Source organism: Saccopteryx leptura, chromosome X (assembly GCF_036850995.1).
Source record: "Saccopteryx leptura isolate mSacLep1 chromosome X, mSacLep1_pri_phased_curated, whole genome shotgun sequence".
Lineage (NCBI taxonomy): Eukaryota > Metazoa > Chordata > Mammalia > Chiroptera > Emballonuridae > Saccopteryx > Saccopteryx leptura.
Window position 1 is genome coordinate 70,972,269 of NC_089516.1, and position 7,796 is coordinate 70,980,064.

A 7,796-nucleotide genomic window follows, 5' to 3' on the forward strand; every position below is an offset into this window, starting at 1 on the left:
ACTTCATACTGTTTTCCATAGTAACCACAGAAATTTACATTCCCACCAACAATGAACAAGAGTTTCCTTTTCTCCACATCCTCACCAGCACTGTTATTTTTTGTTTTTTCGATAATAGCGATTTTAACAGATATGAGGTGATACCTCTTTGTGGTTTTGACTTACATTTCTCTTTTGATTAGTGATGTTGAGTACCTTTTCATATGCCTGTTGGCCATCTGTATGTTTTCTTTGTCTATTCATATCCTCTGCTCATTTTTAAATCAGAATTTTTTTGTTATTGAGTTGGATGCATTCTTTATATATTTTGAATTTAACCCCTTTATCAGAGATATAGTTGACAAGTATTTTCTCCCATTTTGTAGGTAGCCTTTAATTCTGTTGATAGCTTCCTTTTCTGTGTGTCCAGGCTTTTTAGTTTGATGTTTCATTTGTTTATTTTTGCTTTGGTCACTTTTGTTTTTGGTATCAAATACAAAAAAAATAAATCATTACCAAGACCAATGCAAAGAAGCTTATTACCTATGCTTTCTTCTAGAAGTTTTACTGTTTCAGGTCACAGTCAAGCTTTTAATCCATTTTTAGTTAATTTTTGTGTATGTGGTCCAGTTTCATTCTTTTGAATATGGCTGTCTAGTTTTGCCAGCACCATTTATTGAGGAGAGTGTCCTCTCCCCATAGTGTGTTTTGGCCCCTCTGTCATAAGTTAATTGGAAATATATGCATAGGTTTATTCCGACAATGTTAATTTAATTACTTTCTTGCAAGCACAGAGAATTTGACTGTTTACAAGTTATTCGTGCACCCATCATTTCATTTACTTCTAGAACAACTTTGTAAGATAAGCCAAACAGCATTTGTACAGCTGTGGAAACTAAGGTCCAGAGAAGGAAAGGAACTCATCCAAAATCACACCAGAAAGCAATGGTAGAGCCGGGACTAGAACACATGGGGATCTTTGTATCTCAGACCTGAGCTTTTCCCAGGATGCCATGTTCTGCCTCATGTATAAGTAGGAGCACCGGGGAAGGGTGAGGGGCAAGTCCTGACTTCTTTTCACAGGCTTGGGCAGTATGTGTGCAGGGTTGTGTTTCACTGAGAAGGGTGGCATCTCATTAGCTGTCAGAAGCTCTAACCGTGGTTCCCATGATAGAGCTGGCACTAATGAGTGATAAGGCAAGTTAGGGAAAGGTGGCAGCCCCAAGCAGTGGTGATAGGCTTAAGGGGCTGGGGCAAGTCTAGCGTGAGGAGCTGGGCATGTGGATAGCTCTCCCTGTCCTTACTATTTCTGGTTATTTCCAAACTCTACAGGGCTTCATTGTTTCTCTAGCCCCAGAGAAGCCTGTCAAACCATCTACTTAACCAAGATGCATCTAGTTCATTCTGTTACTTTCTGACCTCTGTCCGCCTACAGTCACAAAAGACATTAGCTTCCAGACACTAGTCTACTTGCTGGCTACTACTTTTCCAGTCTCTTCCTAACACAGACTGTCTCAAGTAGAAAAACAGAGGGTGGGCTAATGGCAAGGGCCAGTCCAGTGACCCCTGCAGTACCTTCACCTGCAATTCCTCAAGTCTCTGACTCTCACAACACCATCTGCCCTCAATTTTACTACCATTTCTCTTGACCTCATCTGAAAATACAGGTCCCCCTTCCTAGCCAGAACTGCTTACTTTTCCAGAAACGACATCCCTAAAACCCTGTAGTTTGACCCAGCTAAATCTTCCACTTTTTTTTTACTCAACATATTTATTGTGGCCTACTCTGTATCAGACTCTGTGTTTCAGGCATCACATAATTCTGTGCTTTCTTTCCATTTGCCACCCCTCCCCCATACTCACCCGTATTTACTTCCTTCCCTGTCCATCTTTGACCTTGTGTTCTTCAATCACTTCAGTCTTTCACCCACTGACACAATAACTTTGGATCAAGCTATCATCCTCTCTTAGACCTAGGCTTGTGAACACCATAGAAGAAAATGAAATAACAAATCACCATAGAAATATAAGAGTTAATACCCATTGAACATTTACTATGTGCCAGGCATTGTGCTCAGTAATCACTGAGCACAAACTAACTCATTTAATTCAATGGCTTTCTTTTACTTATGCACACTTTTTAGATGAAGAAACTGAGGCACAGAGGTTAAATAACTTGCTCAAATTCACACAGTTAGGAATTGAATCAGCATCTCCTGTAATAGAATGGGATTGTTGTACATGCCTGGGGGACATTCCAGCGAGGCCTTTATCGACTTGCCCATTCTATGCAATATCAGCGATTTCAAATTGTGTCCAATATTAGCAAGCTTCCTTGAACCTCCCTCACTACTACACTTCCTCTCACTTTGGGGACTTTGCTTCCAAACTCCCAGAGCAGGTAGAGATCTTCAGATATGACATCTTTAACTTCCCATAACAACAAACTATTGTATGTACCATCCTTTCCTCTAGTCTTGGTCCATCCTCCCAGCCAAGGCTAACTCATCTCTTGGGGCTCTGGATTGCATCCCTCATACCTATCCAGGGCCTCCCAGCCATCAGTTATCTTGCCTCCTGTATTGATTCCCTGCCCCAGTACATAAGCAAATTCACATCCTTTCATTTTACAAAAACACACCCAAACCCCAAGACCCCTTTTAGCTACCGTCTCTTTACAGTCAAACTTTTGGAACAAGGAGGCTGCATGTATTCTCTCTTTCCTCACAGATTATTCTCTTAACACCCTACTGCAGTCTGGTGGTGTAAACCTTCAATTCTACCCCTTCTGGCCTTGCCCACATCACCAGTGACTTCCAAGATTTATATTCAATGGCATCTTTTTTTATCTTGTTGGACTTCTGGGCAACATCTTTCACATATACTCTTGTTAATGCCATCTTTCATAAAACCCTGTATCTTCCATGGCTTCTTGAAGAGTCGCTTTCATGGCTCTGGTCTCACTTTGCCAATCCTTCCCTCTTAGGGCTTTTGTTGGCTCTTGGTGCCATCGCCAACTAATCAACTCTATCTTGCAAATACATTTAGAATTTAACCATTTATCACTACCTCCACTGCCTGTACCTTGGTCTGTGCCACCATCATCTCTTACCTGTATAACTATAGGAGCTTCCTTCTTGGTCTCACTTCTTCCTCCTTTGCTGTTACAAACTCCTACACATTTCACTAAGAGGACGCCAGTCCTCAGCTCAAAATCCTACAAAGTCTAAAGTCTTTAAAATTACTCAAAAAGCCATATGGCATCTTCCTCCCATGTCCTTTCTGACCTTCTCTCATACTACTTTCCTTTCTCATACTCATTCTTCTCCAGCTGCACTGGCTACTTTGTTGACCCTCTAACACTCTAGTATGTTCTTACCTCAAGGTCTTTGTTTGGAATGTTTTTTTTCTCCAGATACTCCCATGGTTTACTCCCTCACTTCCCTCAGACATTCACTTCAATGTTACAATTTTTGTGAGACCTCTATCAACTACCCTGTTTAAAATAGCACACTCCTACCAATACTATACCGTTTTCCTGTTTTATTTTCCTCCAGACCATTTATTGCAATCTAACATACAATATATTTTATTTATTTATTTTGTTCATTGTCTATCAGTCCTCATGGAGCTTTAATTATCATTCTGAGAAGTTGACCATTAAAAATAACAATAAAATAAATAAATAACAATAAAAATAATATAACAAGAGATAGTAAATGCTATGGGTAAGAAAAGGGGCCAATTAAGGGATTGGAAAGTGAAGGAGGTAGCAATGGGGATTACTATTTTATATTGCAAGTGTCCAGGGAAGGTCTCACTAAAATAAAATGATTTTCGAGTAGACATTTGAAGGAACTAAGGCACAAACCATGTCAGTATTCAGAGGATAAACATTGTAGGCAGAAAGAATAGTGAGTGCAAAGGCCTGGAGGTGGGATTTCAGACAAGTAAAATTCAGAATGTTTTAAATAGAATCATTACATTATCCTAATCTTGTTCTTATATTCCTCAGTTCAGTGGATGGCCACACTGTCCAGTGCTTTGCCCAAGTTGTCCAGTGCTTTGCCCAAACTGTAGGTAATTCGTCTGATGGGTTCTATGCCTCCTCCACCACACTGGTGGCTCTTAGGCCAGAAGCTGTGTCTGGTTCACCATTATGTGTGTGACACCAAACACAGGGCTTGGCACAGAGGAGGAGCTCAGAGAGTGGCAACATCACATTTCATTGGTGGTGCTGGCAACTACGCTTGACATTAGACCTGAAGATGTCTTATTTGACGATGGTCAACAAACATCTGCTTAGTATTTAGTTTGTGCTAAACTTTCTGTTGAGTGCTGAGGATATAAAGATGAACAGAGAGACCCTCTCTCCTGGGAAACAGTCTGGCTCTGTACAATCAAAAGGAATCTGTGTGTAATGAACCACAGGTTCATGTGTGTTTATATCAAAAAGTGGTTTCAAAGTCATATTGTGAGTTGCATAACTTTAAATATCCGCATATTAGATCACAAGCAGACCAACAACAATAATAACAGCAGCAGCAGCTAACATTTATTGAGAGCTTCATATGTATCAGGCTCTGTGCTAAACACTCACATGGAATACTCATTTAATTCTCACCACAAATCTGTGATGTGAATATTATTATTATTCCTATTTTTCAGAAGAGGAAACAGACTCAGAGAGGTGAAATAACATATCCAGGTCATACCACACTTAAGTGGTGTGGCCAGCATCCCAGTCCAGAAAGTCTGGTAGCAGAGCCACTACACGACACTGCTTGCTTTCTTGGGAAAGACAAACATAAGTAGCTGAGCCTCAATTTAACTGGACCGTCATGATCTTTTACACTTTGGCTCCAAACCTATCTTTCTATCCTAATGTCCAACTCTTCCTCTCTCCCTATACAAATATTCAGTCTCAGGGGTCCAGAGTCCTAGCTCTTGCCCAATCTGCTATATCTTCTCACACTGATGGGCTTTGGTGTAAGCAGGAATTCTTCCTCTACTTCTCTGACTTGCTGTAATCATCAGGGCCATCCTCTAGTAAATATTTATCTGATGCCCCTCCTCATCTGGGAAGAAGGAATCTCTTCATCCACAATGTGCCAGATACCTTTGTCAGACCTCTAGTCTGGTTTTCAGCTCATCTCACATCTCCATCTTCATAATCCCCTTTCTCCCAGAATGTTACCACTCTACCTCCTCTTCCCAATGTCTATCATCAGGCCTAGCAAAAAGGAGGTGCCCATAGAACCTTTGCTGAAGAAAGAATTGAGAATTGTAGTCATGCAAACAAGTCTGTCTATTTGAGTTTATGAGGTTGCCTCCAGATAGCCTGCACATCTGTTCTCATAGGTTTTTCAGTACAGCCATAAGACACTGTGCAGCAGAGAGATTCTCTCTATTTTGTAGGTGAAGAAACTCTTCACCAACAGCCCCTATAGTGCCCTAGCAAGTTGATCATGCATCAGCAGCATGTAGGATCAACAGCCTGGAGGGTTTCCTCTTCGAGAAAGTACTTTGAGGTACAAGTTTATGCCCACAGTGGTCTTTCCCTATTTGTCCCTGGAGAGGAGTGGGTCATACAATGAACTATGTCACTCCCCTTCCATGTCCAGTCTCCCTTAATGTGTACATACATAATCTTCTCCTGAGTCTTAGGAGTACCAGGACCAAGAAGAAAGGCACCAAGCTAGGAGACCTCTTTAGCATATCACAGACTACTTTCATGTCCTGAAGCCCTATTCCTTTGAGTCCAACCCAGTGTCCAATATCTATTTGTCCCAAAGTTGACTGGTGTGGCAGAATGTTTGGCAGTTGAGCAGAGGACAAAAAGGACTAGTTCCTGTGACAAGAACAGCATGACAGTGCCCTCTCATCTCAGGGTAATTTCAAGCCCACTACTTAACTAATTGCATACCCCCTCTCTCTCTGACACTGTCCTGAACCTCTGTTTCCTTGGGCTCCAGCTTTGGAAACTGTCTTCCCCAAATTGTAATATTTAGTCTATTTCAGAGAATCAGGTTTCTGGGTGAAAAGTGAATAGGTGGAAAGCAACCAGAGGCACAAAGCAGTAAGGAAGCCTAGAAAGGAAGCACCTGATAAAAAGACACTTTCAAATCAGGCCCAACAATTGAGTATCAGGACTTTGCAAAGCAAGAAACTACAGCTCCAGAGAAATAGTACAGCCCAGTCTGTCAAAGGGGGAAACTGGGGCTAGGAAGGGGAAGGTACTTGCCCAACAAAGTCTCATAATGAGCCAGCTAGTGGCACCTCCCTCTTCCTTGCCATTTATTTGAACTTGGAACTAGGATAGGAGGTCTGACGTTCAAATTGCTGATTTTTGTTGGAGATATATAGAGTAACATGGAAGGTCATAGAACATCAAGGAATATTATAGAAAGAATTGAGTTGAACTGTCAGAGCTGTAAGAGATCAAAGAGCTTGACCAATCTTATTCTCTCCTTGTGGAAACAGTGATGGACTGGCACAGAGACAAAAAAAGACTGGTGAAAGTCACAGTTCAAGTCTCAGGCAGAGCTGGAGCCCCATCCCAGTCCAGCAGCCATGTCAGTTCCTGTGCTCCACGCATGCAGAGACAGCAGTCTTCCTTTTACCAGTTTAGCAGCTGGATCTTCTTAAGGCAGAAAAGACCCAGTAGAACAGCAGAGAACACTTCTCCTGCAATGCAGAAATGGCAGGCATTGTGCTCTAATCCCCTCAACTGTCCCTCCAACCTCTGTTTTTAGACATTCCCAGAGTTTCAGGGCTGGGCCTGCTCGATATTCTTGTACTAGAGGTAGAACTGGATTCTTTGTTCTTCAGCTCACCTGGCCCTGGTAGGCACTAATGCCACTTAATGCCCTCAGCGTAGAGACCCAAGCTGAGGCTGCCCCCCCCTGGCCCCCATCCCAGACACTGCAGCTGGCAAGACCAGTACAGGTCTCCTCAGTCCGCCGGCAACTTAGACACCTCCAATTCGGGCTCAGACAAAACATTTTTTTTTTTCATAATATCTAGACTTTCCAGGGAGAGGGAACTGCACAAAGCCTAGCTCACCATTAAAAGGCTACGGGGGCCTCTGTAAACCTTATGAATCAGTCCGAGTTCCGTGAAAGATGGGAAATTTGGGTTCGGGTCAAACTATGGAAATAGGTTTCTCCAGAGAAGAAAAGTGAAAGAAGCCCTGGACAGGGAGCCCGGAGTTTTGAATTCCAAAATTGTCTCTGTCGCTGGCGGGCTGGGTGACCTTGGGGATGAGCGTCTCCCCCTTCTCTGGGCAGCAGGCCCTTTGGTAACCCGTGGAAGTTGGTAGATGGTTCCTATAGGCCCCGGTGTGCCGACGAGAGGGGCGAAGCGGGGCGCGGGAGCTGCACTTGGCTCTGTCCTGACAGGTGAGTTCCTCCTCTGAGCTTCCTGGGGCCGCTGGCTGCGGGGCCTTCTCTCCGCCTACGGGTGGGTCCGGCCAGATTCAAAGGGCTCTACAGAACCCCCGGCTCCCAGCCACTCCGCCCCGCCTCTCCCCGCCTGTCTTTCGCTTTGGAATAAACTGCCGGGTGGCGGCCCGGCCGCCACAGCGTGATTGCAAGGCGACCACGGAAATAGGACGCACGCAAAATCGAAACCCAGTTCCAGGGCTCCGGTGAGCCCTATCCGGGTTGGGCCGGCCCTGCGAACTCGTGGAGTCCCCATGCGGCAAACGATCTGGCGGAGGGGCGGGAGTAGGGAGTCCCTGCGAGGGGTTCTGCGCCCTCTCCGCCCCTTGCCAACACCGCACACTGGCTTATTTGCATTTAAAGAGAAACGCTTGG